This window comes from Oncorhynchus gorbuscha, linkage group LG10 (assembly GCF_021184085.1).
Source record: "Oncorhynchus gorbuscha isolate QuinsamMale2020 ecotype Even-year linkage group LG10, OgorEven_v1.0, whole genome shotgun sequence".
In the NCBI taxonomy this organism is placed as follows: Eukaryota; Metazoa; Chordata; class Actinopteri; order Salmoniformes; family Salmonidae; genus Oncorhynchus; species Oncorhynchus gorbuscha.
The window spans coordinates 79,547,579-79,561,848 of record NC_060182.1 but is presented as its reverse complement, the minus strand read 5'-3'; the positions used below and the strand labels follow the sequence as shown (position 1 = coordinate 79,561,848).

The window sequence follows — 14,270 nt, the reverse complement described above, 5'->3', positions numbered from 1 at the left end:
CCTGAGGAGAATCCAATCAGGAAGTGCCTCTTATTTTGAAACCGTTGTGTTCATATATATATATAGGTATATATATAGGTATATATATATATATAGGTATATATATATATAGGTATATATATATAGGTATATATATATATAGGTATATATATATATAGGTATATATATATAGGTATATATATATATATATATATATATATATATATATATATATATATATATATATATATATCCCTATTGGCCATTGAAAGGGATATCAACCAGATTCATTTTTCTACGTATTTCCTAAGATGTCTACAGCCTTTAGACGTAGTTTCACGCCTTTATGTTGAAGAATGAGCGTAAACGACTACATTGCGTAAGTGGCCAGCTGAAAGCTCTGAGTGATTCATTCGTAAAAGACAGTGGTAGTCATTTTTCCTCTCGCTCCTACTGAAAAGCCAATTGTCCAGGTTGATATATTATCGAATAGATATTTGAAAAACACCTTGAGGATTGATTATAAAAAATGTTTGCCATGTTTCTGTCGATATTATGGATATCATTTTGGCATTGTCGTGAGCGCTATTTACGGTGGATTTCTCAACATAACGTGACCAACAAACGGAGGTATTTTGGGTATAAAAATAATCTTTATGGAATAAAAGGAACATTTGCTGTCTAACTGGGAGTCTCGTGAGTGAAAACATTCGAAGATCATCAAAGGTAAATGATTAATTTGATTGCTTTTCTGATTTTCGTGACCAAGCTTCCTGCTGCTAGCTGGACATAATGCTATGCTAGGCTATCGATAAACTTACACAAACGCTTGTCTTGCTTTGGCTGCAAAGCATAATTTCAAAATCTGAGATGACAGGGTGATTAACAAAAGGCTAAGCTGTGTTTCGCGATATTTTACTTGTGATTTCATGAATATGAATATTTTCTAGTAATATTTTTGGACCTTTGCGCTATGCTAATTAGTGTAGTTGATGACAATTCTCCCAGATCCGGGGATGGGTAGTTCCAAGAGTTAAAGAAGCTCTGACAAAGCAACAAACACAGAACATACCAAAGCTGCTACCAACAACAACTAACATATTACATACCAACGACCAACATGCTATACCGCCCATCCATCAACCTCCTCTCTCAGCAATGATCTATATCAAAAACAATCTCTCCCCTGAACAACAGAACACTGGCTTTTATAGCTTCAGAAGGCATTGGAAACTGGAGACAGCTGCGTCCCGACGAGGGGGCGGGGTCAGCTCCAATTAGCCATGGAGTCGACCAATCAGCTGCTGGGGGATTTCAGGAAGCCATCTCCTGAAACACACTCAAATACACAAACTACAACACAGAAACTGGGGAATGTAACATATGAATTTATTTGAATTTGGCACTCTGCATTTTCTACGGCTTTTGGCCAAGTGGGACGCTACGGTCCCACATAAAATTAAAGTTCAGTTTATGAACATTGAGAACAAAATTCTCTTAACAGATATATGGGGACGGCGTCATTGCACTTATTGATGAAGCTCTTGCCTACCCCTGGATACTAATAAATATCAGAGGCTCGAAACATCTGCCTCCCATGTCTGCATCTGCGTCTCACCCTTATACAATGACTCCTCCCCTTTGAGAGGGATGAGTTTGGAAACAAAGGAGAACACTCTCAAACAATCCATATAGTGTTGAGCAAATACCGTTTCCTCCCCTATGGTTCAGGAAGTAAATGAGAACAATCAAATTCTAAGAATATTCCAATCAAAAACAATGTACAATTTTTTGAAAAACTCAAAAGAAACTATATTTCCATAGGAGGATTTTCTAAAGCCATCATGTCTGCGAGCCACTCCTGCTGAGCGTGCAGTGTCTTCATCTCTACAGATAAGATGTCCAATAGCCAAAACGAGTTTGATATTCATATTTATTATTACAATTGATTCCTTTTCTGTAAAACTGGCTGAGGATCACATCATTATTGTCACTAGAGTTCAATCCCGTTGTATGCTCAGGAATGACATACTCAGTGGCATGGACCACTCATGTCTCCAAAAACGTATCTGTGCACCCTATTGCCTTAAGGGGTTGGACTTAAGATGCAATGGACGATTAAAATGTTCTTGTTTGTTCCAAACCTACATCTGGTAGAAAGTTTGATTTGGATGTAATCAAGTTTTATTTACATATTGTCTGGATCAAAGCCAAAAGATCTAACTGTGTGCTCCTTATTCCATTTTGACACCAGGATGGTGGTTATGGTGTCAGAGTCATTATCAACTTAATTATTATTGTTCTTGCTTCGAAATCCCATTCTTGTATTAAGTTTGATTTGGATGTCAACAAGTCTCATTAAGTTATTGTCTGGTTCAAAGCCAAAAGATCTAACTGAGTGCTCCTTATTCCATTTTGACTGCGCCCTTGATTTTGTTTTTATTACACCAGGATGGCCGAGAGGTTAAGGCGTTGTACTTAAGATCCAATGGACATATGTCCTCGTGGGTTCGAACCCCACTCCTGGTACAATTTAATCTATCATTTAGATGTTATCAATTGTCCTTTCACTCATTTGAAATTTCTTTGGCTGAAAAGAATTGACTTTGTTCCCCTTATACCGCCTTCAAGTATTTCACTGGGCTCTTGATTGTTCTTTACACCAGGATGGCTGAGCGGTTTAGACTGTTGGAATAAAAATCCAATGAATCCTATGTTCTTGTGGGTACCAACCGCATTTGTGGAAAAAACTTACTTTGGATGTAATCAACCCACCTTTCATTCATTTCCAATTAGCGTGGATCAAATCTGAAAGAATTGACTATGACAAGTTCTTCTACTTTGGCGCTGCTCTTGTTAGTCTTTTAGAAACACCTGGATGTCAGTGTGTTTAAGGCGTTAGACTCATGATCGAAATTAAAATGTTCTTTTTTGTTCCAAACCAACATCTGGTAGAAAGTTTGATTTGGATGTAATCAAGTTTTATTTACATATTGTCTGGATCAAAGCCAAAACATCTAACTGTGTTCTCCTTATTACATTTTGACACCAGGATGGTGGTTATGGTGTTGGAGTCATTATCAACTTAATTATTATTATTCTTGCTTCGAAACCCCATTCTTGTATTAAGTTTGATTTGGATGTCAACAAGTCTCATTTAGTTATTGTCTGGCTCAAAGCCAAAATAACTGACTGTGTGCTCCTCATTCCAATTTCACTGGGATCTTGATTGTGCTTTACACCATAATGGCTGAGTGGTTTAGACTGTTGGAATAAAAATCCATTGAATGTTATGTTCTTGTGGGTACCAACCGCATTCCTGGAAAAAACTTACTTTGGATGTAATCAAGGTAGAAAGTTGGATGTAATCAAGTTTCATTTACATATTGTCTGGATCAAAGCCAAAACATCTAACTGTGTTCTCCTTATTCCATTTTGACTGCGCCCTTGATTTTGTGTTTGTTACACCAGGATGGCCGAGAGGTTAAGGCGTTGGACTTAAGATCCAATGGACATTAGTCCTCGTGGGTTCGAACCCCACTCCTGGTACAAGTTCATCTATCATTTGGATGTTATCAATTGTTGTTTCACTCATTTGAAATTTCTTTGGATGAAAGCTGAAAGAATTGACTTTGTTCCTCTTATCCCGCCTTCAAGTATTTCACTGGGCTCTTGATTGTTCTTTACATCAGGATGGCTGAGTGGTTTAGACTTTTGGAATAAAAATCCATTGAATGCTATGTTCTTGTGGGTACTAACCGCATTCCTGGAAAAAAAATACTTTGGATGTAATCAACCCACCTTTCATTCATTTCCAATTAGCATGTATCAAATCTGAAAGAAATTACTATGACAAGTTCTTCTACTTTGACTCTGCTCTTGTTAGTCTTTTAGAAACACCTGGATGTCAGTGTGTTTAAGGCGTTAGACTCATGATCGAAATTCAAATGTTCTTTTTTGTTCCAAACCTACATCTGGTAGAAAGTTTGATTTGGATGTAATCAAGTTTTATTTACATATTGTCTGGATCAAAGCCAAAACATCTAACTGTGTTCTCCTTATTCCATTTTGACACCAGGATGGTGGTTATGGTGTTAGAGTCATTATCAACTTAATTATTATTATTCTTGCTTCGAAACCCCATTCTTGTATTAAGTTTGATTTGGATGTCAACAAGTCTCATTTAGTTATTGTCTGGCTCAAAGCCAAAATAACTGACTGTGTGCTCCTCATTCCAATTTCACTGGGATCTTGATTGTGCTTTACACCATAATGGCTGAGTGGTTTAGACTGTTGGAATAAAAATCCATTGAATGTTATGTTCTTGTGGGTACCAACCGCATTCCTGGAAAAAACTTACTTTGGATGTAATCAAGTTTCATTTACATATTGTCTGGATCAAAGCCAAAACATCTAACTGTGTTCTCCTTATTCCATTTTGACTGCGCCCTTGATTCTGTGTTTTTTACACCAGGATGGCCGAGAGGTTAAGGCGTTGGACTTAAGATCCAATGGACATTAGTCCTCGTGGGTTCGAACCCCACTCCTGGTACAAGTTCATCTATCATTTGGATGTTATCAATTGTCGTTTCACTCATTTGAAATTTCTTTGGATGAAAGCTGAAAGAATTGACTTTGTTCCTCTTATCCCGCCTTCAAGTATTTCACTGGGCTCTTGATTGTTCTTTACATCAGGATGGCTGAGTGGTTTAGACTTTTGGAATAAAAATCCATTGAATGCTATGTTCTTGTGGGTACTAACCGCATTCCTGGAAAAAAAATACTTTGGATGTAATCAACCCACCTTTCATTCATTTCCAATTAGCATGTATCAAATCTGAAAGAAATTACTATGACAAGTTCTTCTACTTTGACTCTGCTCTTGTTAGTCTTTTAGAAACACCTGGATGTCAGTGTGTTTAAGGCGTTAGACTCATGATCGAAATTCAAATGTTCTTTTTTGTTCCAAACCTACATCTGGTAGAAAGTTTGATTTGGATGTAATCAAGTTTTATTTACATATTGTCTGGATCAAAGCCAAAAAATCTAACTGTGTGCTCCTTATTCCATTTTGACACCAGCATGGTGGTTATGGTGTTAGAGTCATTATCAACTTAATTATTATTATTCTTGCTTCGAAACCCCATTCTTGTATTAAGTTTGATTTGGATGTCAACAAGTCTCATTTAGTTATTGTCTGACTCAAAGCCAAAATAACTGACTGTGTGCTCCTCATTCCAATTTCACTGGGCTCTTGATTGTACTTTACACCAGGATGGCTGAGTGGTTTAGACTGTTGGAATAAAAATCCAATGAATCCTATGTTCTTGTGGGTACCAACCGCATTCCTGGAAAAAATTACTTTGGATGTAATCAAGTTTTATTTACATATTGTCTGGATCAAAGCCAAAACATCTAACTGTGTTCTCCTTATTCCATTTTGACTGCACCCTTGATTTTGTGTTTATTACACCAGGATGGCCGAGAGGTTAAGGTGTTGGACTTAAGATCCAATGGACATATGTCCTCGTGGGTTCGAACCCCACTCCTGGTACAAGTTAATCTATAATTTAGATGTTATCAATTGTCCTTTCACTCATTTGAAATTTCTTTGTCTGAAAGAATTGACTTTGTTCCCCTTATACCGCCTTCAAGTATTTCACTGGGCTCTTGATTGTTCTTTACACCAGGATGGCTGAGCGGTTTAGACTGTTGGAATAAAAATCCAATGAATCCTATGTTCTTGTGGGTACCAACCGCATTTGTGGAAAAAACTTACTTTGGATGTAATCAACCCACCTTTCATTCATTTCCAATTAGCGTGGATCAAATCTGAAAGAATTGACTATGACAAGTTCTTCTACTTTGGCGCTGCTCTTGTTAGTCTTTTAGAAACACCTGGATGTCAGTGTGTTTAAGGCGTTAGACTCATGATCGAAATTAAAATGTTCTTTTTTGTTCCAAACCAACATCTGGTAGAAAGTTTGATTTGGATGTAATCAAGTTTTATTTACATATTGTCTGGATCAAAGCCAAAACATCTAACTGTGTTCTCCTTATTCCATTTTGACTGCGCCCTTGATTTTGTGTTTATTACACCAGGATGGCCGAGAGGTTAAGGCGTTGGACTTAAGATCCAATGGACATATGTCCTCGTGGGTTCGAACCCCACTCCTGGTACAAGTTAATCTATCATTTAGATGTTATCAATTGTCCTTTCACTCATTTGAAATTTCTTTGGCTGAAAGAATTGACTTTGTTCCCATTATACCGCCCTCATGTATTTCACTGGGCTCTTGATTGTTCTTTACACCAGGATGGCTGAGCGGTTTAGACTGTTGGAATAAAAATCCAATGAATCCTATGTTCTTGTGGGTACCAACCGCTTTTGTGGAAAAAACTTACTTTGGATGTAATCAACCCACCTTTCATTCATTTCCAATTAGCGTGGATCAAATCTGAAAGAAATTACTATGACAAGTTCTTCTACTTTGACTCTGCTCTTGTTAGTCTTTTAGAAACACCTGGATGTCAGTGTGTTTAAGGCGTTAGACTCATGATCGAAATTCAAATGTTCTTTTTTGTTCCAAACCTACATCTGGTAGAAAGTTTGATTTGGATGTAATCAAGTTTTATTTACATATTGTCTGGATCAAAGCCAAAAGATCTAACTGTGTGCTCCTTATTCCATTTTGACACCAGCATGGTGGTTATGGTGTTAGAGTCATTATCAACTTAATTATTATTATTCTTGCTTCGAAACCCCATTCTTGTATTAAGTTTGATTTGGATGTCAACAAGTCTCATTTAGTTATTGTCTGGCTCAAAGCCAAAATAACTGACTGTGTGTTCCTCATTCCAATTTCACTGGGCTCTTGATTGTACTTTACACCAGGATGGCTGAGTGGTTTAGACTGTTGGAATAAAAATCCATTGAATGTTATGTTCTTGTGGGTACCAACCACATTCCTGGAAAAAACTTACTTTGGATGTAATCAAGTTTTATTTACATATTGTCTGGATCAAAGCCAAAACATCTAACTGTGTTCTCCTTATTCCATTTTGACTGCGCCCTTGATTTTGTGTTTGTTACACCAGGATGGCCGAGAGGTTAAGGCGTTTTGACTTAAGATCCAATGGACATATGTCCTCGTGGGTTCTAACCCCACTCCTGGTACAAGTTCATCTATCATTTGGATGTTATCAATTGTCCTTTCACTCATTTGAAATGTCTTTGGATGAAAGCTGAAAGAATTGACTTTGTTCCCCTTATACCGCCTTCAAGTATTTCACTGGGCTCTTGATTGTTCTTTACACCAGGATGGCTCAGTGGTTTAGACTGTTGGAATAAAAATCCAATGAATCCTATGTTCTTGTGGGTACCAACTGCATTCCTGGAAAAAACTTACTTTGGATGTAATCAACCCACCTTTCATTCATTTCCAATTAGCGTGGATCAAATCTGAAAGAAATGACTATGACAAGTTCTTCTACTTTGACTCAGCTCTTGTTAGACTTTTAGAAACGCCTGGATGTCAGTGTGTTTAAGGCGTTAGACTCATGATCGAAATTCAAATGTTCTTTTTTGTTCCAAACCTACATCTGGTAGAAAGTTTGATTTGGATGTAATCAAGTTTTATTTACATATTGTCTGGATCAAAGCCAAAACATCTAACTGTGTTCTCCTTATTCCATTTTGACACCAGCATGGTGGTTATGGTGTTAGAGTCATTATCAACTTAATTATTATTATTCTTGCTTCGAAACCCCATTCTTGTATTAAGTTTGATTTGGATGTCAACAAGTCTCATTTAGTTATTGTCTGGCTCAAAGCCAAAATAACTGACTGTGTGTTCCTCATTCCAATTTCACTGGGCTATTGATTGTTCTTTACACCAGGATGGCTGAGCGGTTTAGACTGTTGGAATAAAAATCCATTGAATGCTATGTTCTTGTGGGTACCAACCGCATTCCTGGAAAAAACTTACTTTGGATGTAATCAAGTTTTATTTACATATTGTCTGGATCAAAGCCAAAACATCTAACTGTGTTCTCCTTATTCCATTTTGACTGCGCCCTTGATTTTGTGTTTATTACACCAGGATGGCCGAGAGGTTAAGGCGTTAGACTTAAGATCCAATGGACATATGTCCTCGTGGGTTCGAACCCCACTCCTGGTACAAGTTCATCTATCATTTGGATGTTATCAATTGTCCTTTCACTCATTTGAAATGTCTTTGGATGAAAGCTGAAAGAATTGACTTTGTTCCCCTTATACCGCCTTCAAGTATTTCACTGGGCTCTTGATTGTTCTTTACACCAGGATGGCTCAGTGGTTTAGACTGTTGGAATAAAAATCCAATGAATCCTATGTTCTTGTGGGTACCAACTGCATTCCTGGAAAAAACTTACTTTGGATGTAATCAACCCACCTTTCATTCATTTCCAATTAGCGTGGATCAAATCTGAAAGAAATGACTATGACAAGTTCTTCTACTTTGACTCAGCTCTTGTTAGACTTTTAGAAACGCCTGGATGTCAGTGTGTTTAAGGCGTTAGACTCATGATCGAAATTCAAATGTTCTTTTTTGTTCCAAACCTACATCTGGTAGAAAGTTTGATTTGGATGTAATCAAGTTTTATTTACATATTGTCTGGATCAAAGCCAAAACATCTAACTGTGTTCTCCTTATTCCATTTTGACACCAGCATGGTGGTTATGGTGTTAGAGTCATTATCAACTTAATTATTATTATTCTTGCTACGAAACCCCATTCTTGTATTAAGTTTGATTTGGATGTCAACAAGTCTCATTTAGTTATTGTCTGGCTCAAAGCCAAAATAACTGACTGTGTGTTCCTCATTCCAATTTCACTGGGCTCTTGATTGTTCTTTACACCAGGATGGCTGAGCGGTTTAGACTGTTGGAATAAAAATCCATTGAATGCTATGTTCTTGTGGGTACCAACCGCATTCCTGGAAAAAACTTACTTTGGATGTAATCAAGTTTTATTTACATATTGTCTGGATCAAAGCCAAAACATCTAACTGTGTTCTCCTTATTCCATTTTGACTGCGCCCTTGATTTTGTGTTTATTACACCAGGATGGCCGAGAGGTTAAGGCGTTGGACTTAAGATCCAATGGACATATGTCCTCGTGGGTTCGAACCCCACTCCTGGTACAAGTTAATCTATCATTTAGATGTTATCAATTGTCCTTTCACTCATTTGAAATTTCTTTGGCTGAAAGAATTGACTTTGTTCCCCTTATACCGCCTTCAAGTATTTCACTGGGCTCTTGATTGTTCTTTACACCAGGATGGCTGAGCGGTTTAGACTGTTGGAATAAAAATCCAATGAATCCTATGTTCTTGTGGGTACCAACCGCTTTTGTGGAAAAAACTTACTTTGGATGTAATCAACCCACCTTTCATTCATTTCCAATTAGCGTGGATCAAATCTGAAAGAAATTACTATGACAAGTTCTTCTACTTTGACTCTGCTCTTGTTAGTCTTTTAGAAACACCTGGATGTCAGTGTGTTTAAGGCGTTAGACTCATGATCGAAATTCAAATGTTCTTTTTTGTTCCAAACCTACATCTGGTAGAAAGTTTGATTTGGATGTAATCAAGTTTTATTTACATATTGTCTGGATCAAAGCCAAAAGATCTAACTGTGTTCTCCTTATTCCATTTTGACACCAGCATGGTGGTTATGGTGTTAGAGTCATTATCAACTTAATTATTATTATTCTTGCTAAGGATACCCCCCCACTTTGTGCAATTTCCGCCTGAAGACATACCCTATTCTAACAGCTTGTAGCTCAGGCCCAGAAGCAAGGATATGCATATTCTTGTTACCATTTGATTAAAAACACTCTGAAGTTTGTGTAAATGTGAATTGAATGTAGGAGAATATAACACAATAGATCTGGTAGAAGAAAATACAAGGAAATAAACAGGCATTTTTCAGTTATTTTATTGTTGTAGCATCTTTAAAATCAACTAGAACATCAACATATTCAGTTATGATACTCTGGATACTTTTACATGAGAGAATAACCAGGCAACAGTATTTCCCCAAAGTTTCAGACAGATGCCTCTAGGAATGAGTGAGGTACATGCCATTGGGTATGTAGTCACCCAGGTGTCCCTCACAAGTTTCCCAAATGTACCCAAGTGGCCGAATTGGTACATGGGTACATTGCTGAAAATAACTATATACAAAATTTAAAAAAAATATTCACACATACCCGGAAACATATATTTTGGAAAATTGAAGAAAAAAATGAAGATTTCCAAAATGTTTCGGTTAGGCTATAGAAATGGATTTTATGAACAAAACAACCCTTTATTGTTTTGTGGTGACCTTTACTGTTGCCAAAAGAAGAAGATATTCAAAGGTAATTGATGAATTTTAGTGCAATTTTTGACTTTTGTGAAAAATGTACTTTGCTGTAACTTACCCAATGTGTTGTCTACTGATCAATAAGCAGATTGGCTGGATTTTTTTTAAAAATCTGACATGGTGACTGGATTAGCAAGAGGTTTAGCTTTCCTTTGGTGTGCTGCATTTCTGATTTAATTGAAGTTAAATATTTTTGATTACATATTAGGCAATTTATGTAGAAACGTTCCCAACTGGGAACGGGTTTCCCCAACAGGTTAAGTTTGATTTGGATGTCAACAAGTCTCATTTAGTTATTGTCTGGCTCAAAGCCAAAATAACTGACTGTGTGCTCCGCATTCCAATTTCACTGGGCTCTTGATTGTACTTTACACCAGGATGGCTGAGTGGTTTAGACTGTTGGAATAAAAATCCATTGAATGTTATGTTCTTGTGGGTACCAACCGCATTCCTGGAAAAAACTTACTTTGGATGTAATCAAGTTTTATTTACATATTGTCTGGATCAAAGCCAAAACATCTAACTGTGTTCTCCTTATTCCATTTTGACTGCGCCCTTGATTTTGTGTTTGTTACACCAGGATGGCCGAGAGGTTAAGGCGTTGGACTTAAGATCCAATGGACATATGTCCTCGTGGGTTTGAACCCCACTCCTGGTACAAGTTCATCTATCATTTGGATGTTATCAATTGTCCTTTCACTCATTTGAAATGTCTTTGGATGAAAGCTGAAAGAATTGACTTTGTTCCCCTTATACCGCCTTCAAGTATTTCACTGGGCTCTTGATTGTTCTTTACACCAGGATGGCTGAGTGGTTTAGACTGTTGGAATAAAAATCCAATGAATCCTATGTTCTTGTGGGTACCAACCGCATTTCTGGAAAAGACTTACTTTGGATGTAATCAACCCACCTTTCATTCATTTCCAATTAGCGTGGATCAAATCTGAAAGAATTGACTATGACAAGTTCTACTTTGGCGCTGCTCTTGTTAGTCTTTTAGAAACACCTGGATGTCAGTGTGTTTAAGGAGTTAGACTCATGATCGAAATTCAAATGTTCTTTTTTGTTCCAAACCTACATCTGGTAGAAAGTTTGATTTGGATGTAATCAAGTTTTATTTACATATTGTCTGGATCAAAGCCAAAACATCTAACTGTGTTCTCCTTATTCCATTTTGACACCAGGATGGTGGTTATGGTGTTAGAGTCATTATCAACTTAATTATTATTATTCTTGCTTCGAAACCCCATTCTTGTATTAAGTTTGATTTGGATGTCAACAAGTCTCATTTAGTTATTGTCTGGCTCAAAGCCAAAATAACTGACTGTGTGCTCCTCATTCCAATTTCACTGGGCTCTTGATTGTACTTTACACCATAATGGCTGAGTGGTTTAGACTGTTGGAATAAAAATCCATTGAATGTTATGTTCTTGTGGGTACCAACCGCATTCCTGGAAAAAACTTACTTTGGATGTAATCAAGTTTTATTTACATATTGTCTGGATCAAAGCCAAAACATCTAACTGTGTTCTCCTTATTCCATTTTGACTGCGCCCTTGATTTTGTGTTTATTACACCAGGATGGCCGAGAGGTTAAGGCGTTGGACTTAAGATCCAATGGACATATGTCCTCGTGGGTTCGAACCCCACTCCTGGTACAAGTTCATCTATCATTTGGATGTTAACAATTGTCCTTTCACTCATTTGAAATTTCTTTGGATGAAAGCTGAAAGAATTGACTTTGTTCCTCTTATCCTGCCTTCAAGTATTTCACTGGGCTCTTGATTTTATTATTAGCATAGACATGAGTCAAAATATTGCAAAACAAGACATGATATCGCATGCAAAAGGGATTGCTTTGGATAAAAATGCTTTATGCGACCTCCCAACGAAAACTAGTTTGAAAAATGTAAAACATATTTTATGCAATCGAGATGTATGTTTCTGTCTTGTTGACAGCATGGCTGAGCAGCACAGGTTAATGTTCCATTTGAAAAGGGTGCATCTTCCTCACTGCTTTTGCCCGTTCACATCACGGGCCATAGACTGTTGCACTGTGACTCCGGTTAATATAACTCCCTCATTGACTTTAATGGGAACAACAAATAAGGCAAGCCACAAATGAAAACTAGTTCAGACGCAGGACAAACTGTTTGCTAAGGGAGGAGTGGTCAAAAAACTTCTCAATGAAAGAAAATGTTTTCGATTTTTATGGCAGCACATGCAGTCAGGAGCTTAGGAGAGGAGAAAATGTGCATCTAAAAAAATGAAATTATTATAATTGGGACTGCAGTCATTTGGCTTGCTCTGATTAAAAGCAGTGGTTCGGGCTTTCAGTTTCACGCGAATGCTGCCATCAATCCACGGTTTCTGGTTTGGGAATGTTTTAATCATTGCTATGGGAACGACATCTTCAACGCACGTTCTAATGAACTCGCACACCGAATCAGCCTATTCCTCAATGTTATTGTCTGACGCATTACGAAACATATCCCAGTCCACGTGATGGAAGCAGTCTTGGAGTGTGGAATCAGATTGGTCGGACCAGCGTTGAACAGACCTCAGCGTGGGAGCTTCTTGTTTTAGTTTCTGTCTGTAGGCAGAGATCAACAAAATGGAGTCATGGTCAGCTTTTCCGAAAGGAGGGCGGTGCAGGGCCTTATATTCGTTGCGGAAGTTAGAATAGCAGTGATCCAAGGTTTTGCCAGCCCTGGTTGCGCAATCGATATGCTGATACAATTTAGGGAGTCTTCTTTTCAGATTAGCCTTGTTAAAATCCCCAGCTACAATGAATGCAGCCTCAGGATGTATGGATTCCAGTTTGCAAAGAGTCAAATAAAGTTTGGTCAGAGCCATCGATGTGTCTGCTTGGGGGGGAATATATATTTTTCTATTTTTTATTTATTTCACCTTTATTTAACCAGGAAGGCTAGTTGAGAACAAGTTCTCATTTGCAACTGCGACCTGGCCAAGATAAAGCATAGCAGTGTGAACAGACAACACAGAGTTAAACATGGAGTAAACAATTAAGAAGTCAATAACACAGTAGAAAAAAAGGGGAGTCTATATACATTGTGTGCAAAAGGCTGTGATTATAATCGAAGAGAATTCCCTTGGTAGATAATGCGGTCGACGTTTGATTGTGAGGAATTTTAAATCAGGTGAACAGAAGGACTTGAGTTCCTGTATGCTTTCGTGACCACACCACGTCTCGTTAGCCATAAGGCATACGCCCCCGCCCCTCTTCTTACCAGAAAGATGTTTGTTTCTGTCGGCGCGATGCGTGGAGAAACCAGCTAGCTGCACCGACTCCGATAGCGTCTCTCCAGTGAGCCATGTTTCCGTGAAGTAAAGAACATTACAGTCTCTGATGTCCCTCTGGAATGCTACCCTTGCTCGGATTTCATCAACCTTGTTGTCAAGAGACTGGACATTGGCGAGAAGTATACTGGGGAGTGGTGCACGATGTGCCCGTCTCCGGAGTCTGACCAGAAGACCGCTACGTTTCCCTCTTTTACGAAGTTGTTTTTTGGGTCGCCGGCTGGGATCCATTCCGTTGTCCTGGGTGAAAGGCAGAACACAGGATCCGCTTCGCGAAAGTCATATTATATTCTTGGTCGTACTGATGGTGAGTTGACGCTGCTCTTATATTCAGTAGTTATTCTCGACTGTATGTAATGAAACCTAAGATGACCTGGGGTACTAATGTAAGAAATAACACGTAAAAAAAACAAAAGACTGCATAGTTTCCTAGGAACGCAAAGCGAGGCGGCCATCTCTGTCGGCACCCATAGGCCTATACATTTATGTCACGTGTCAAACTCATTCCACGGAGGGCCGAGTGTCTGCTGGTTTTCACTCCTCCCTTTTACTTGATTGATGA

At 38.1% G+C, this 14,270-nt stretch overlaps 9 non-coding genes across 9 annotated transcripts; all 9 read left to right on the top strand.

Annotated features, from left to right (window-relative positions):
- The first annotated feature begins 2,425 nt into the window (after window positions 1–2,425).
- On the top strand, window positions 2,426–2,508 carry trnal-uaa. Its single transcript has one exon. It is a non-coding gene; the product is annotated as a tRNA-Leu (tRNA).
- Window positions 2,509–3,445: 937 nt separating this feature from the next.
- trnal-uaa lies at window positions 3,446–3,528 on the top strand. The gene has a single exon. It is a non-coding gene; the product is annotated as a tRNA-Leu (tRNA).
- A 920-nt stretch (window positions 3,529–4,448) lies between these two features.
- trnal-uaa lies at window positions 4,449–4,531 on the top strand. Its single transcript has one exon. It is a non-coding gene; the product is annotated as a tRNA-Leu (tRNA).
- Window positions 4,532–5,450: 919 nt separating this feature from the next.
- trnal-uaa lies at window positions 5,451–5,533 on the top strand. The gene has a single exon. It is a non-coding gene; the product is annotated as a tRNA-Leu (tRNA).
- Window positions 5,534–6,076: 543 nt separating this feature from the next.
- trnal-uaa lies at window positions 6,077–6,159 on the top strand. The gene has a single exon. It is a non-coding gene; the product is annotated as a tRNA-Leu (tRNA).
- A 1,917-nt stretch (window positions 6,160–8,076) lies between these two features.
- trnal-uaa lies at window positions 8,077–8,159 on the top strand. Its single transcript has one exon. It is a non-coding gene; the product is annotated as a tRNA-Leu (tRNA).
- Window positions 8,160–9,079: 920 nt separating this feature from the next.
- trnal-uaa lies at window positions 9,080–9,162 on the top strand. The gene has a single exon. It is a non-coding gene; the product is annotated as a tRNA-Leu (tRNA).
- Window positions 9,163–10,962: 1,800 nt separating this feature from the next.
- Window positions 10,963–11,045, top strand: trnal-uaa. Its single transcript has one exon. It is a non-coding gene; the product is annotated as a tRNA-Leu (tRNA).
- A 917-nt stretch (window positions 11,046–11,962) lies between these two features.
- trnal-uaa lies at window positions 11,963–12,045 on the top strand. The gene has a single exon. It is a non-coding gene; the product is annotated as a tRNA-Leu (tRNA).
- The last annotated feature ends 2,225 nt before the right edge of the window (window positions 12,046–14,270 follow it).